The 18,011-nt window shown below is 43.2% G+C and overlaps 1 protein-coding gene across 1 annotated transcript in view; it reads left to right on the top strand.

Annotated features, from left to right (window-relative positions):
• The first annotated feature begins 11,514 nt into the window (after positions 1-11,514).
• ACER1 (alkaline ceramidase 1) overlaps positions 11,515-18,011 on the top strand; it is a 43,982-nt gene continuing 37,485 nt past the window's right edge. The window contains exon 1 of the mRNA XM_077273460.1: positions 11,515-11,669. The gene's annotated coding sequence lies outside the window, so the exon portion shown is untranslated. The remainder of the gene's footprint in view (positions 11,670-18,011) is intronic.

Raw genomic sequence — 18,011 nt, 5'->3', positions numbered from 1 at the left:
AAGCCGTTAACTGACCTGACAAAGAAGAAGCTTTCCAAAGTTATGTCCTGGACTTCTCAATGTGAGGAATCCTTTAGTGCCCTAAAATCAGCATGGACTAGTTCACCCATTCTTCAGGCCCCAGGTTTCACTCGCAGGTTTGCAGTACAGACTGATGCCAGTATTTATGGGTTAGGTGCGGTTTTCGTCCAGGTAAACCAGCAAGGTGAAGAGCACCCAATTTTCTACCTAAGCAGGAAACTCCTGCCAAGAGAGGTTGCTTATGCCACAATTGAAAAGGAGCGTTTAGCAATTGTGTGGACTCTGCAGAAACTACAGCTATACCTCTATGGACGCAACTTCACTGTGATCACAGATCATAACCCACTGAGTTGGCTCAACAGAGTAGTAGAGGATAATGGGAAATTGCTCAGATTGAACCAGATTTTGCAGCAATATGATTTTACAATTCAACATAAGAAAGGAATTGACCATGGCAATGCTGATGGTTTATCTCGCCAATGGGGGCCGAAACTGGATACATGCTAGGGAGCTGACCAGTAAGTCAAACTCCCATGCACGTTCAAAAGGAGGGACGGGGGTTGAAGGAAATATATAATCAATAAGGAAAAAGCTTAACAGCAGTAGAGTTACATTTAGTTGTCAAAAGGGTGAAACTGGATATACCAGTATTGCAAACACAAACGGGCTTTTGCCTGAGGCGTCAATCATGGTACCTGGACCATGAGCTTCAAAGGGGTTCCCAAGTGTTCTGTACTAGACACAGGATATTTAAAATGCCACAGCTTAGTCCATCGTACACTCACAAACAGCATCTTTTAAAGGGGCAAATCTGGATTATCCTGGAAATATGAGCCTATGGTCAGAGCTATAAAAGCTGGGGGACACGATGAGATGTTGTCCACATGTGAGGGCAGCCTGGAAGGCTGATGTGCTCCATAATCCACTTCTCCTCCCCTCAAGGAAAACAGAAGGTAAGTGTACATGGAAATGTTTAGGTATTTGTGTTATTGTTCCCTTTTTATTTTATAACTGTTTTGCATATTTGTGTGTTTTATTTTTACCTTTTTATATAATTATTGTAAGCACTATATATTTTTATATTAAAGCTTAAAATCTATATAGAATTGTCTAAGTGTCTGTTTGTCTGTAACCGAAATCCCACGTCGCTGATTGGTTGCACCCGGCTAGCCTCGACCAATCAGCGTTCATAAATAAACTACATAAATATACTAGAACGAGAATAACATGAAGGACAGTCTGTGAGGGAGAAAATAACATGGATGACAGTGTGTGTTTGAGAGAATAACATGGAGGACAGTCTGTGAGGGAGAGCATAACATGGAGGACAGTGTGTGAGGAAGAGAATAACATGGAGGACAGTGTGTGAGGGAGAAAATAACATGGAGGAATCTGTGAGGGAGAGAATAACATGGAGGACAGTCTGAGGGAGAGAATAACATGGAGGATAGTCGGTGAGGGAGAGAATTACATGGAGGTCAGTCTGTGAGGGCGAGAACAACATGGACAGTCTGTGAGGGAGAGAATAACATGGAGGACAGTGTGTGAGGGAGAGTAACATTTAGGACAGTCAGTGAGGGAGAGAATAACATGAAGGACAGTCTGTGAGGGAGAGAATAACATGAAGGACAGTCTGTGAGGGAGAGAATAACATGAAGGACAGTCTGTGAGGGAGAGAATAACATGGAGGACAGTCTGTGAGGGCGAGAATAAGATGAAGAACAGTCTGCGAGGAAGAGAATAACAAGAAGGACAGTCTGTGGGGGAGAGAATAACATGGAGGATAGTCGGTGAGGGAGAGAATTACATGGAGGTCAGTCTGTGAGGGCGAGAACAACATGGACAGTCTGTGAGGGAGAGAATAACATGGAGGACAGTGTGTGAGGGAGAGTAACATTTAGGACAGTCAGTGAGGGAGAGAATAACATGAAGGACAGTCTGTGAGGGAGAGAATAACATGAAGGACAGTCTGTGAGGGAGAGAATAACATGAAGGACAGTCTGTGAGGGAGAGAATAACATGGAGGACAGTCTGTGAGGGCGAGAATAAGATGAAGAACAGTCTGCGAGGAAGAGAATAACAAGAAGGACAGTCTGTGGGGGAGAGAATAACATGGAGGACAGTCTGTGAAGGAGAGAATAACATGGTGGACAGTCTGTGAGGGAGAGAATAACATGGAGGACAGTCTGTGAGGGAGAGAACAACATGGAGGACAGTGTGTAAGGGAGAGAATAACAATTTTCCCCGTTTTTAAGTTTATCATATGGTAAAATAAATGGTGTCTTTGAAAACTATAAGTCATCCTGTAGAAAACAAGCTGTCATACAGTGATAGATGACTAATAAAGTTTTAACTCTTAAAATAAAGACAGGAGAATAACAATGGCAGTGTGTCCAATGGGTTAAAACATAAATGTAAGCACCAATGTTTATATGAATACTAGATGGTAGCCCGATTCTAACGCATCGGGTATCTACTATATAATCGTCTAATTCTGTCTGTCTGTAACGGAAATCCCGCGTTGCTGATTTGGCGCGGGATTTGAACCATGCTTCACTAAATGCTCGCGCCAGGCCTGCCGCGACCAATCAGCGATATTGGTGCAGTCCGGCCGCAAATTGGCACGGGATTTGAACCACGCTTCGCTGATTGGTCGCGCCCGGTCGGCAGCGACCAATCAGTGACAGGCGCAGTCCGGCCGCAAATTGGCCTGGGATCTGAACCACACTTCGCTGATTGGTCGCGCCGGCCGGACACGACCAATCAGCGATATTGGCACGGGACTTAAACACCGCTTCGCTGAGTGGTCGTGGCTGGCCCGGCGTAACCAATCAGCGATATTGGCTCGAGAATTAAACACCGCTGTGCTGATGGGTCGCACCCGGCCGGCCGCGACCAATCACTGATATTGGCACGGGATTTAAACACCGCTTCACTGATAATGTATATATTTTACCCGGAAAATCCTGTGTATTCATTGCATTATTCTTACATTTTCATAAATAAACTACATACATATTCTAGAATACCTGATGCATTAGAATCGGGCCACCATCTAGTCTTTAATAAGTTTGACCCTTATATGATCTAAAATAATCTATAGCCCTTCAGAGAGTGTGTGACCTTTTGATTGTCTGACAGTAACATATTTTGGGGACTCATCACCCCGTGTGTTTGATAAGTGATGGCAGCGAGTTAAGAAATTGAGGTGTGCTGAATGTTTAGGGGAGTGATATCTACTTCCTTTCTAACCTAAAACAGAGGTTGAGAGCTTTATTGCGAAGAGATAATTTAACCCATGGAGGCGCTGTCCACGTCACGTGCTGAGAAGTGTGTACGTGACAGGAGGCTTCTGGAGAGAACTTTGAGACTGCTCAACTGAAGTGTCTTAAGGTACCTTCACACTAAGCGACGCTGCAGCGATATCGACAACGATGCCGATCGCTGCAGCGTCGCTGTGTGGTCGCTGGAGAGCTGTCACACAGACAGCTCTCCAGCGACCAACGATGCCGGTCCTCGGGTAACCAGGGTAAACATCGGGTTACTAAGCGCAGGGCCGCTCTTAGTAACCCGATGTTTACCCTGGTTACCATTGTAAAGGTAAAAAAAACCCAGTACATACTCACCTTCTGATGTCCGTCAGGTCCCTGGCCGTCTGCTTCCCGCACTGACTGTGAGCTCCGGCCGGCCGTAAAGTAAAAGCAGAGCACAGCGGTGACGTCACTGCTGTGCTGTGCTTTACGGCCGGCCGGCGCTCACAGTCTGTGCGGGAAGCAGACGGCCAGGGACCTGACGGACATCAGAAGGTGAGTATGTACTGTTTTTTTTTTACATTAACAATGGTAACCAGGGTAAATATCGGGTTACTAAGCGCGGCCCTGCGCTTAGTAACCCGATATTTACCCTGGTTACCATTGTAAAACAATGTTGGCATCGTTGCTTTTGCTGTCAAACACGACGATACACGCCGATCTGACGACCAAATAAAGTTCTGGACTTTCAGCAACGACCAGCAATATCACAGCAGGATCCAGATCGCTGCTGTGTGTCAAACACAACGATATCGCTATCCAGGACGCTGCAACGTCACGGATCGCTATCGATATCGTTGCAAAGTCGTTTAAGTGTGAAGGTACCTTTACTCTAAATGGGACATTTCATAATGTCGCCATGTTAAACGTGGTCGCTCAAGAGGCGGGAGCCGACACCAAGTTTCCACACTTTGTAGTAAACAGAATTTGCTATATCGGGTGACTAAGCCAGGATGAGAGATATTAGAACAACTGGTAGGACCAGGACCCTGTAAGCGTAGGGTGCTAGACCTGGTTAATTCTTATGTCTTGGGTGGTCATCTGGGTGTAGACAAGACCCAAGAGCGGATTTTAGGTATGCCATGTCAACCTGCTCAATCCATGGTGTGATAGAGAGCTGGTGAATGCTCCATGTCTGGATTAACTCCAGAGCCAATGTCGAAGTGGCAGAGACACTATCATTGGCCCAGAAACAACAGTGCTGAGAACTCCTTCAGCAAAACTGAGATCTGTTTTCATTGTTGCCAGGATATACTCGGACCATGGAACACAAAGTTCTGATGTAATCACACTTTCAGGTAAACGTTCAGCCTTATTGAATCCCTGAAGCCCGCTGTGATGTGGTTTAGAAGAAGTTGAGAAGATTGTTAAGCCTGGGTGTCATCGAAGAGTCAAAGAGAGGCTTGTCCAGTCCCATTGTCCTTGTGCAGAAGCCAAATGGAGAATGTTGGTTTTGTAATGATTATCGTAAGCTCAATGAGGTGTTCAAATTTCATGCATATCCAATGCCCCAGGTCAATGAGTTCATTGAGAGGTTGGTGTCGGCAAGATACATTACCACCTTTGACCTAACAAAAGGGTGCTGGTATATCCCCATGTCCCAAACGGCCAACGAGAAGACAACTTTGTCTACACCTGATAGGTGTTTTCAATACACCAGGATGACTTTTGGTCTGCAAGGAGCCCCAGCCACCTTCCAGAAGGTCATGGATCAGGTCCTAACTCCTAACAAGAAATATGTTGCAGCTTAGGCTACTTTCACATTTGCGTCGGTACTCGCCCGTCACAAAGCATCAGCGCGACGTACTGACGGAGGTTTGTCCTTTCACATATCCGTCTGTAGCCCAGGGGAGGAAAGAGAGTGAGTGCGAGATTTTCTGCTGGGCATGCGCAGTCAGAAACACTGGATACAACGTACAGAAAAACGTTCCCTTGAACGTTTTTTGCAAAAGACGGGCCGTCACATTTCGCAGGATCCAGTGCCTGGTGGACAAAATGTGAGTACATACGTCGCTAATACAAGTATATGGGAAAATGCAGGATCCTGCAGATTTTTGTTGCAAAAATCGACGTATTATGACGGCAGAGGAAAGACGGAAATGTGAAAGTAGCCTTACCTAGATGATATTGTGATCTTCAGCCCTGATTGGGAAAGTCATCTGCAGAAGATCCAGGTGGTAATGAACACTGATGAAGGCGGGGTTTACCATAAACCCAAACAAATGTGCCATGGGGAAGGATGAGGCCAAATGCCTGGGTTATATTTTCAGTAGGGGAGAAAGCAAGCTGCAGGAAAACAAGGTGGAGGCGATCCAAAATTGGTCGCAACCAGTCTCCAAACAACAGGTTAGAATGTTACTGGGAATTGTAGGATACTATCGGCGATTCATCTTGAATTTCGCCATGAGAGCTGCAGCCCTGATTGACCTCCTTAAGGGCACAAAGTTATCGATGGCCAAGTGGACTTCCAAAGCAGATGCAGCTTTCAGGGAGTTAAAGCTAGCCTTGTTTAAACAGCTAGTCTTAAGGTACCTTCACACTAAACGACTTTGCAACAAGAACGACAACGATCCGTGACGTTGCAGCATCCTGGATAGCGATATCGTTGTGTTTGACACGCAGCAGCGATCTGGATGCCACTGTGATATCGCTGGTCGTTGCTGAAAGTCCAGAACTTTATTTGGTCGTCAGATCGGCGTGTATCGTCGTGTTTGACAGCAAAAGCAACGATGCCAGCAATGTTTTACAATGGTAACCAGGGTAAATATCGGGTTACTAAGCGAAGGGCCGCGCTTAGTAACCCGATATTTACCCTGGTTACCATTGTAAAAGTAAAAAAAAAAAAACACTACATACTCACCCTCTGATGTCTGTCACATCCCCGGCGTCCGCGCTGCTGCTCAGAGCTTCCTGCACTGAATGTGTCAGTGCCGGCCGTAAAGCAAAGCACAGCGGTGATGTCACCGCTGTGCTTTAGGGCCGGCGCTTACACAGTGCAGGGAAGCTGAAGGCGAGGGACGCGACAGACACGGCAATGTAAGTATGTAGTGTTTGTTTTTTTTTACATTTACACTGGTAACCAGGGTAAACATCGGGTTACTAAGCGCGGCCCTGTGCTTAGTAACCCGATGTTTACCCTGGTTACCCGGGGACTTCGGCATCGTTGGTCGCTGGAGAGCTGTCTGTGTGACAGCTCTCCAGCGACCACACAGCGACGCTGCAGCGATCGGCATCGTTGTCGATATCGCTGCAGCGTCGCTTAATGTGACGGTACCTTTAGTCGCACCAGACGTCAAGAAGGAGTTTGTGGTCCAGATAGACGCATCAGAGGTCGGGTTGGTCGCCGTGTTGTCACAAGAAATAAAAGGGGAGGAACATCCAATTCTATAAGTAGGAAAGGCTCCTCCTGAGAAAAGAATTACGCCTTCTTGGAAAACAACATTTGGCCATCAAATGGGCGATTGACACTTTGAAGTACTACATGCTAGGCCGAAAGTTCAGGTTAGTGTTAAATCATGCGCCCCTAAGATGGATCAGTAAAAGGAACAGGAAGAATGCCCAGGTGACTAGGTAGTTTCTGGTGCTCCAGGACTTCAGCTTCCACATGGAACAAATGCCAGGGAAACTACACGCTAACACAGATGCCCTGTCGAGGCTTCCCTGTCTAGTGACTGAAGGTGCCAAACTCCCCCGGCTTTGGGCAGATGGGTGGATATGTAAGAGGGTCACTGTTAATGTGATAGAGAGGAGATATGTTTCATTGAGGTTATTAGCTTCAGTGATATGAACCTGGAAATTTGTTCCAGAATGTTATGTGCTGAGAGAAGTTAATCGGCCATGACAGGTTCAAGTTTTTTTGTTTAACAGCTAAAGAGTTTGGCAGAACGTCTGTTCATCATAATTCCACCCGAGGGTGTGGTCCAGGATGTAAAGATGAAACCTCTGGACTTAATGATTGTTCTGTGTGTGCTCTGGAAGTGAAGCTGACCTACAGAGCAGTGCTCTTGCTAAAGAGAGCTAAGCACTGTTTTCTGAGTGGGCGGATCCTCGCATTTATACAGACTGTAAAGGGTGCTGTTTGTTTATACCAACAAGTCTGAATATGGCTATTTTTCTGTTGCAGCAACAAAAGAAACATTGTTTTATGGAGCCGGAACGCTTTTCTTTATTCATTCCTTAAAATTCCTTCAATTCCATAACTCCTTGCATACATGCGAATGCTTAGGTACAAGAAATATGCGACGCGTTTCGATCGTGTCAGATCTTAATCAATGCTTTTCTTTTGTTGCTGCATCTTCTCTCATCATGGTCCTGGACGAAGTTCCGAGCACCTGCGTCTGATCGGTGAGCTGGCTGAGGTTTATATAACCATAAACCCTCTTTTTTTTTTTTTTTTCTGTTGACCTGGTTTATGATGTACTTTTTAATAAACCAGCTGAAGATTGTGAAGATTGAAATGATGAGAATACCTGTGACTACCTCATTTGGAAGCTGAATGAGCCATTGTACCACACTATCTATATCTTTGCACCACATTATCTATATTTTTGCACTGTAAGGGTTGCACTCAATTGGGTGTGTCAGTAGGAAGACAGGAGGCTTGTTCCATTAAAAGTTCATGTGGGTTTATTGCTTCATAAACCCAGAAAACAAACAGCCTGCAGATCAGGCAAAGAAAATACAAATGTCTATAGCAGGGCTCTGCTCTGCTAGGCCTGTATGGCATACAGGCTGTTGTAACCCCCTAGTATTCAGGCTCGGTCTGGAGCCAAACACACACAGGAGACCTTCTCCCTCCCAAGACGCAGACAATGTGCCAAACAGCCTCCATTATATAGGCTGTAACCACACCCAGAGGTGAGGTATGTGGGTAGCTAGACCTGTCTATGTCTCACAGCTACCCGTAACCCGGTCCCAGGTGCAACAAACGAACCTCTTAGTGCTTTCACTCAGGCACTAGAGAAATACTCCGGGTTACATCACAGAGACAAGCCATCTCTGCTACACATACCTCCCATCGACTACCCAACCATTAGTCACACTACAGCACATAGAGACAAAAACACATGCAATTATGCACGCTAAAATGCAAGGAAAAACGTAAGTGAGCTGAGGTGTGGGATTCATGTGGAAATTCAGCTGCGTGAAAGCCTGAACAAACACTGATCATGTGAACGTGCCCTTAAGATGACAATGTACAGGGTGGGCCATTTATAAAGTTGGATCCAAAATGGCCGACTTCAAAATGGCCACCATGGTCACCACCCATCTTGAAAAGTTTTCCCCCTCCCATATACTAATGTGCCACAAACAGGAAGTTGATATCACCAAACATTCCCATTTTATTTAGATGTATATGGCCCACACTGTACATTATGATAGATTTTTTCCAATCCCCATCTAATATATAAAGCTGAATGTGTGTATGTGTGTATGTCCGGGATTGGCATCTGAACCGCCGCAGCTACAGACACAACATTTTGCACAGTCACACGTCTGGACCCCGAGAGCGTCATAGGCTATGTTGTGAGTGAAATTTTAACCCCGCGCTTTCCAATTCACCAAACAATTTTGCCCCTATCTACATAATGGAGAAAAAGTGAAAGGAAAAGTGTTGGAGGCGTCGCAGCTACAGGCACAAAATTTTGCACAGTCACACGTCTGGACCCCGAGAGCATCAAAGCTATGTTGTGAGGTGAAATTTCAACCCCGCGCTTTCCAATTCACCAAACAATTTTGCCCCTATCTACATAATGGGGAAAAATTAAAGGAAAAGTGTTGGAGGCAAATTAACAGCTGCCAGATGTGAACAAGGGGGACTTAAAGAATGAGAGCGATGGCGCCAAAGAGTATATACTGTACAGTTGCTAAGGTGGGGCCCCGACATGGGATAATCACCACACCACCACGGGGATATGAACACACACACACAAAATGCGCCACACACTACCACGTGCTCGAACACATATACCACCCTCAGCGCACATTTCACCACACATACACCAACCTCACCACATAAAAGTCGAAACACAAAAGTCGCCGCTCAAAACTCGCCACGCGCAAAACTCTCCACATGCAAAACTCGCCACACGTGCAAAACTCACCTCATGGAAAACTCGCCACATGCAAAACTTGCACACGCGGAAAAATTGCCACATGCACAAAAGTTGCAACACATGCAAAAGTTGCCTCACACAAAACTTGCACATACTCAAAAGGCACCACACATAAAACTCGCCACGCGCAAAACTCGCCATGCGCAAAACTTGCTGCACACAACTTGCTACACTAACCTGTCACATGCAACTCGACACACAAAAAGTTGCTACACGCATGTCGCCACACAAAACTCATCTCACAAAAGTCGCTACATGCATGTCGCCACATGCAACTCAACACACACAACTTGACACACGAAACTCGCCCTAAAACACACACAAGTCTGGTATTATCCTTCAAAAATAAAAATCTGATTAATAAGCAGACAAACTACAAGAGCAACAAATGTACCATATAGGAATCCGGCAGCTGTCAGTCATATGACCAGTCTATTATGTGTATGTGTGAGCTAATATATACTGCCAGGGGGTGGGCTTACTGTTGGCTGGGGATTTATCAGGCTGCCAATTTAGCTTACAAATACTGAGGTAAAAATACTGACCAAATAACGTGTGAACGAGGTCTAATACAGGAGGAGATGACATACAGATATATACTATATACAGGAGGAGATGACACACAGGTATATACTATTTACAGGGGAGATGACACACAGGTATATACTATATACAGGAGGAGATGACACACAGATATATACTATATACAGGAGAGATGACACACAGGTATATACTATATAGAGGAGGAGATGACATACAGGCACATACTACATACAGGAGGAGATGACATACAGGTATATACTATATACAGGAGGAGATGACACACAGGTGTATATACTATATACAGGAGCAGATTACCTACAGGTATATAGTATATACAGGAGGAGATGACATACAGGTATATGCTATGTATAGGAGGAGATGACATGCAGGTATATACTATATACAGGAGGAGATGACACACAGATATATACTATATATAGATGAGATGACACACAGGTATATACTATATATAGGAGGAGATTACATACAGGTATATACTATATATAGGAGGAGATGACATACAGGTATATACTATATACAGGGGAGATGACACAGCAGGTATATACTATATACAGGGGAGATGACATACAGGTATATACTATATACAGGAGATGACATACAGGTGTATACTATATAAGGCAGATGACAAACATGTATATACTGAGGTGAAAATGAGAGGTGTGAGGTGAAAATGAAAAGGTGTGAGTGCAAAATGAGAGGAGTGAGGGAAAATAGTGGAGTGATCGGAAAATGACAGATGTGAGGTCGAAATGACAAGTGTTAGGGGGGAATGAGAGGAGTGAGGGGGAAAATGAGAGATGTGAGGGGGAAAATGAAAGATGTGATGGGGAAAATGAGAAGCGTGATGGGAAAATAAGAGAAGTGAGGTGCTATAACTAACCACAGATATTTACTATGCCCAGGCAACGCCGGGCTCTTCAGCTAGTATTTACATAAATATGGAGCTAAATGTAACACAGGGCAGTGTGATATGTACAATATATCTTTACTAATAGTATATAATAATCTGTATAAATATGAAGCTGATGCGTGTGCACGACACCTAACATATAACTAAATGATATCATGTTAATGTGCATGTTATGACATAACAAGAATTTTACATGTCAGCAGGGCAATGTTTGTCCAATATTGACTGGCTCGAAGGGAATGATAAGACAAGATAAGCGTTGCCTAGTGTCACCACTTCCTGATTTTATGCACATATATTATAGGCACATTATCAGTCTGGTCAGCAGGGTAAAAAAAAAAAATGTTCACTCATGAGTCTACTATAGTGGATGCTAATTATGCACAATTCTGATAGCATGACTGTGTGTTTTCCAGCAAATGACACCGCACTGGTGTGAAACACAAGACCTAGAGCAGCATGGGCAGCCTGCTTTATCAGTGGGACACACAAAGCCATCTCTAGCAATTGTTTTGTGTGCTCTGGGAAACGTATAAGCCGGTATGACCTGTGACACACAACAAGGGACAACACACATACCAACCCTTTACTATCTCTGTCACACCCATCAAACCTCCCATACAACCTGTTCCCTGTGTCACTGCACGCTTCCCTCTTTACTTGTCTTTCCAATACAGAAAGGCAACTTGTGCTCCTGCCAACTCTTACTGTCTTGCTCAAAGCTTCCAATTTCTCCGAGATTTCAAGGTAAATATAGGTTACAGAGCTTTTTTTTTGCAAAGCAGCTGAAGAATGGCCAATTTTAAATGTAATTTGTGTATATGTGTATGGATGAATGAATTGTCACACACTGTCATTGGGATCTGCTGGCAATCATGTCTGTGTACATGGCTACTTACTATAATCTCATGCCTTGCTTATTATTGTGCACCCAGTTTGTCATACTTATTATATAACAATACATTGTCCAATGAATAACTGAAAAATGTATTAATAGTATTGGGAAACTGCTGGTCATCTGATCTAATACTACACATTACCATCTTTCTAATTTAACGGCAGAAAAAAATGCAAATTTTCCTTTTTTATTTTTTGTATTTATTTTTTTCCATGTAATCCTTTTTAGTTAATACTACATTTTCTCTCTAAAAACTAAAGAGGAAAAGATATACTGTTTGGTGATGTAGTATACATTTCTACATATTGTAAATCCAGGGGTTTATACAGTTATCTTTGTAGTTATTAGTATTTGGGATTTACTGTATTTTTCGCTTTGTAAGACGCACTTTATGTCCCCCAAATTTGGGGGGGAAATGTGGGTGCGTCTTACAAAACGGATATACTGCTTACCGTTACAGGCTGGGATGAGGGGGTGTCTGCCGCCGCTGCCGCGGTTGTCCACTGCTACCCAGGGTGATGCTGGAGTCTCCGGTGCTGCGGGGGACTCTGGCGACATTTTGTGAAAGGCCAGAGCCCCCCGGCAGTTCGTCCATGCTTTCCTGTGCGACGGACTCCGGGAAAATGGCCACCCACCGGAATCTCAGGAGATGAGATTTCAGCGCTGAGATCTCAGTTCTCGAGATCTTGGTCCCAAGATCTCCATCTGTGCATGCGCCGCCTCCCGGCGGCCATTTTCCCAAAGTCCACCGCACAGGAAAGCATGGACGAACTGCCGGGGGGCTCTGACCTTTCACAAAATGTCGGCAGAGCCCCCCGCAGCACAGGAGACACCCCTGCAGCACTGGAGACACCCCTGCAGCACAGGAGCCCCCCTGCAGCACAGGACACCTGCACACCCTCTCATCCCAGCCTGCAGCAACGCTCCACTCCTGCCTCCTCCAGCAGTGACCCTGGGACCCTGATCCACTGCAGCCACAGCCCCCGGTAAGCAATAAGATGCATGGATTATAAGAAGCTCCACCAATTTATTAAAAAAAGTTTTTTTCCTATTTTTCTCCTCAAAATTTCGGAGCGGCTTACAATACTGTAGTTGTCATTTGCAATGCAAAGTATATATGTATTTGATGCTGATATGCTACCTCTATATAACTAACATCCACAAATTACATCTCTCCCTTAAAATAAAAAACACACAAAACATTTATGGCAAATGTGTGGTTTCCACTACTTTTTATTGAAAGCAAACAACTTGACCACATTACATCATTGGTTAAAAAACAACATATGATGTCCTACACTCAGTATGATGGTCCCACAACCACCCCACTCAGTATGATGGTCCCACAACCACCCCACTCAGTATGATGGCTCCCACAGCCTCTCACTCAGCAAGATGGCCCCCTCACCTCTCTTTCTCAGTGTGATAACCCCCATAGTTCCCCAATCAGTAAAATGGCCCTCACAGTTCCTCATTCAGTATTGTGGCTTACTCGGAACCCTGACTCAATATGTTGGTCTCACAGCCACTCCCTCAATGATAACCCCGCACAGCCACTCATTATATTAGCCTCACAGCCCCTAGCTCATTAAGTCCACCACTCAGTATGATGTCCCCTTAGTCTCCTACTCAGTATGATGCCCTAAACTGTCCCCCATTCAATGTGATTGCCCCCAATCAGTATGAGGGTTCTTACAGCCCCCTACTCAGTATGATGGCTACCACATACCCCCACTCAGTATGATAGTCCCCACTCAGTATGAGGGTCCTAACAGCCTCCCACTCAGTATGATGGCCACCCCAACCCCTCACTCAGTATGATACCTCCACATCCACCCACTCAGGATGAATGGTGGATCCACAATTCTGTTCAGTGGTATCCACATCTTGAATATCCGGACACAGCTGTAAATTTTGTCAACAGGCTGATCCATACGTGTCACTTGTTTGCTGCTATAGACAGTATGCGCTGGCCAGAACCCATTACATAAGGTAGTCTATAAAATGCAACAACAAATTAGTGGGTTTAATCAAATCTTCCCACACCAAACACTGGTACTTTTTAGACTGTGTATGCAATCAAATATTATCAGATGGACTTTTTTTATCCTCTTAAATATTGCAATCATCATATTATACAGCATAACATACTTACAATTGCTAATCGTTGCCCTTCTACCCAGCTATTTCTTCTCTTTTCTCTGCTTTATGAAAAAACAGGAAGTCTGTTTTCCCTGCATTTATCATTTCCCTCTTCAACACCTGACCCAGCTGCTCCACCCTTTTCCTCCCCTTGCCAGGGACTTTTGCAGTGACTCCTGAGTCATACCAGTAAAAGAGACTTCCTGTTTCTACAAAGAACTTATAAGGATTCAGCTAGTCTGTTTTTAATCACGTGATGTCATAGACCTAATGGAAAAGAGACAAATTATCTGTGTAGAAAGGAAAAAATGTCAATTGTAAGTACACAGTACCATATAATATGAGGACTGCAAAACATTATGAGGATACAAATTTTAATGGCAGTGCTTCTTTAAGTAAGTGCTAAGCTGGACTTAGGATGATACTGCCAGATAGAGAAGGTGATTGAGGCTTAATGCGATATCGTGGTGGGAGCGCTTGATGCAAGAATACCGAATAAGGGTAATGTGGGAAATCTTCGATGCAAGTATACTGCCTTGGTATGATTTCTTGATTTCTGTGGTGAAGCTTTGGTTATCATTACACCGATAAAAGGGGCTCTGGCCTGGGTGTCACTACTGTGGGGCATGCCAGAGGTAAAAAAGGTTGGGGATCACTGTTGTACTGATTATTCTGACAATCAAAAGGATGCTTTGAGCAAGAACCTTCGGCACACAAATAAGAACAATTTATTGTTCAATTTTCAAAAATTAAAAAAGGGGCAAAACGTCCACCAAATACAAAGAAATAAGCAAAACGTTGGTATGCACAGATATACTGCAGCCGCGACGTTTCGGCAACAAAATGCCTTTTTCAAGCCAAATCTGTTTAGGGAGATATTGCGGACTGGAAACCACTGGTGCGCACATATCTCACAGGCTTCACAGCCATGGTGGTTTCCACTCCGCAATATCTCCCTAAACAGATTTGGCTTGAAAAAGGCATTTTGTTGCCGAAACGTCGCGGCTGCAGTATATCTGTGCATACCAACGTTTTGCTTATTTCTTTGTATTTGGTGGACGTTTTGCCTCTCTTTTCATTTTTGAAAATTGAACAATAAATTGTTCTTATTTGAGTGCCGAAGGTTCTTGCTCAAAGTCTACGTGATTTTTTCCTCCAGAGCACTGCTTTTCATTGATACAGTGAGCGTCCCTTATATACTACATAAATCAAAAGGATGTTGCCAGTGTTTTTTAGAGAGTGAAAGACAACACAACAGCATTGTGCAGATTTCCACACAATGGTAAGCTATAACAATATAGTACCAAGCCATATTGTACCCACCTAGTGCCTACAGTACCAAAGTGGTCCATCACAGAGTAGACATGCTTCATATTATATTTTGCATTCTGCATTAACTGCGTTGTAGAGAAGTAGCAGGCGGTCATACTTGTTTTTTTATTTGATTAGTAATTCATATCCATGTTGCTGACAGCTGCAAATTATAGCCCTTCTTTTTTATGAATGTCTAAGCTGCCAACCATCTACTATGGAGATACAGCCCAACTAACAACAAGATGGATTTTGCCATTTAGGCTAACTGGTGGATAGGAAAAAGCACTTTACACTGCCAGAATAGAAAATTACATTGTTGCAGAGTTTACATCTTTTCTTTTAATTTTTTTTTTTTTAAACATTTGCAGTTGATGTGGGATTTTATTTGCTAGCAACTATGACAAGGGAAGCTCAGGGTTTACAGATTTAGACAGCTTCCATTGAGTTAAATGAGAATAGTTTAATTATGCTTGCAGTGTGCTCCACCTAGAATTTCTTAAACAGTAAAAATACATGCTATTAACAATTTTATAGCTAAATCTTATATAACTTTCATTCTAACTACTTCCAAGTTAATGCTTGTTGTCAGTAATATTATTTCAAAATTTCCAAAACGTTGGTGGCTATATGCTCTAAGTACATAATTATTATATAAAAACATGCTATCACAAATGTGAGCTGTACTTTGTACTCCATTATCTGGCTTATGACCCCTCATTCATGTGATGCAAAGGCATAATAAAGAACATGTTCTGGTCTGAGTCATTCTACATGGTCAATTTAGTGTGTAGGCAAAGTGGTGCAATCAGCAAATGCCAGTTGACAGTGATCAATGCTCTATTTCTTATTGAGAATCTGTCAGCAGGATTTCACACCCAAAACTTACATGCATATGTAGCTCTTTCAAGGACAAGTCCAACATAACCCTTACATTGCCAGTTTGCTTCCTAATTACCGAGAAATCAGCATTTGAATTGATATGTAAATGAAGCTGAAGATCTATTAGATCTATAGATCTGAAGCCTTTGTCACTCCAGTTCCACTCCTTGCCCAGTGCTGCCTCCTTCTGCTTGCCTGACAGACATTATTTTATGTCACATCAGGAAAGTCCCCAGTCAAGTAGGAGGAGATGGCACTGGCGGGGAATAGAGCTGGAGTGACAGAAGCTTCAGACCTACAATACCTATTCAGTCTCATTTGCATATCAGTTCAAATGCTTATTTCTCAGTAATGGAGGAATGGACTGGGCATGTAAAAGTATGTCTGGACATGTCTTTGAAAGAGTTACATGCATATATAAATACTTTGGGGTGTGAAATCATGTTGACAGATTCCCTTAAATGTGCATGGTTTTCACATTGGATTGTTGTTCTAGAAACTATAACAAAGACCTCGTTCACTTTTTGTTCCTTATTTGCAAATTAACTTTGTTTTTGAATAGATAAATAGTGCATCATATGGTGCTCTTTTCCCTTTAAAATAACACCTTGGTGGAATCTCAATGAACTCAGTAGAAGCCATTAGGGCCTGTCAGTCACCCTCAATGTTAATCACTCAATCTGGTAGGCACCTTAATGTCAAGCACTAAACCTGTCAGGCACTCTCAATGTTAATCACTCAACCTGTCAGGCACCCTCAATGCCAATTATTCAATCTGACAGGCACCCTCAATGTCAATCACGCAATGGATCCATGCATTGTGGATTCTGGTAAAATCCACACTGCTGACGTGAACAGAGCCAAGAGCTTGTTATTTCTTTGACCCCTTCACCACATTGGGATTTTCCAGTGTTTTTATTTTTTGCTCCCCTTATCCCCAGAGTCATAACTTTTTTATTTTTCCGTCAATATGAGAGGTCTTGTTTTTTGTGGAACAAGTTTATTTTTTAACAACTTAATTGATGTTACCAACTAGTGTACAGGAAAATGGGGAAAAATTCCAAGTGCAGTGAAGTTGAAAAAAAAGTGCAATTCCACAATTGGTTTTTGGGTTTGTCATTTACCATGTCCATTTAATGCTAAAACTGACCTGCCACTATGATTCGCCATGTAATTACGAGTTTGTAGATACCAAACATATATAGATTATTTTTTATTTAAGTGGTGAAAAAAAAAATCCAATTTTCCGAGACCTATAGCGCTTCCATTTTTCGGGATTTTGGGCTGAATGAGGGATTTTTTACGCGCCGAGTTTACATATTTATTGATACCATTTTGGGGTAGATCTGATGTTTTGATTGCCCGATATTGCATTTTATTGCAATGTTGTGGTGACCCAAAAAACAAAATTCTTGTGTTTTGATTTTTTTTCTTTTACACCATTTACTGATCGGATTAATTTTATATTTTGATAGATTGGACGTTTCTGAACTCGGTGATACCAAATATGTGTATTTTAGAATTTTTTTATTGTTTTATTTTGAATGGGGCAAAAAGGGGGGGGTGATTTGAACTTTAATATTTTTTTATTTAAAAAAAACACATTTTTACTTTTCACTTGCTTCAATAGTCTCCTTATGAAATTTGAAGCTGCAGTCGTCTGATCGCTTTTGCAACACATAGCAGGGCTTCATCTCCTATAAACACCGGCCACTGGGTGGCGCACAGACCCCGGTTTGTCATGCCAACCCATTGGCGCCCTGCGATCATGTGACAAAGGCGCCGATAGGCGTAGTTAGTAACATGCTTCTGGTGCGCGCATGTTAAATGCCGCTGTCAGAATGACAGCGGCATTT

Source organism: Ranitomeya variabilis, chromosome 1 (assembly GCF_051348905.1).
Source record: "Ranitomeya variabilis isolate aRanVar5 chromosome 1, aRanVar5.hap1, whole genome shotgun sequence".
Taxonomy (NCBI): Eukaryota; Metazoa; Chordata; class Amphibia; order Anura; family Dendrobatidae; genus Ranitomeya; species Ranitomeya variabilis.
This window is presented reverse-complemented; position numbering and strand designations above follow the sequence as displayed.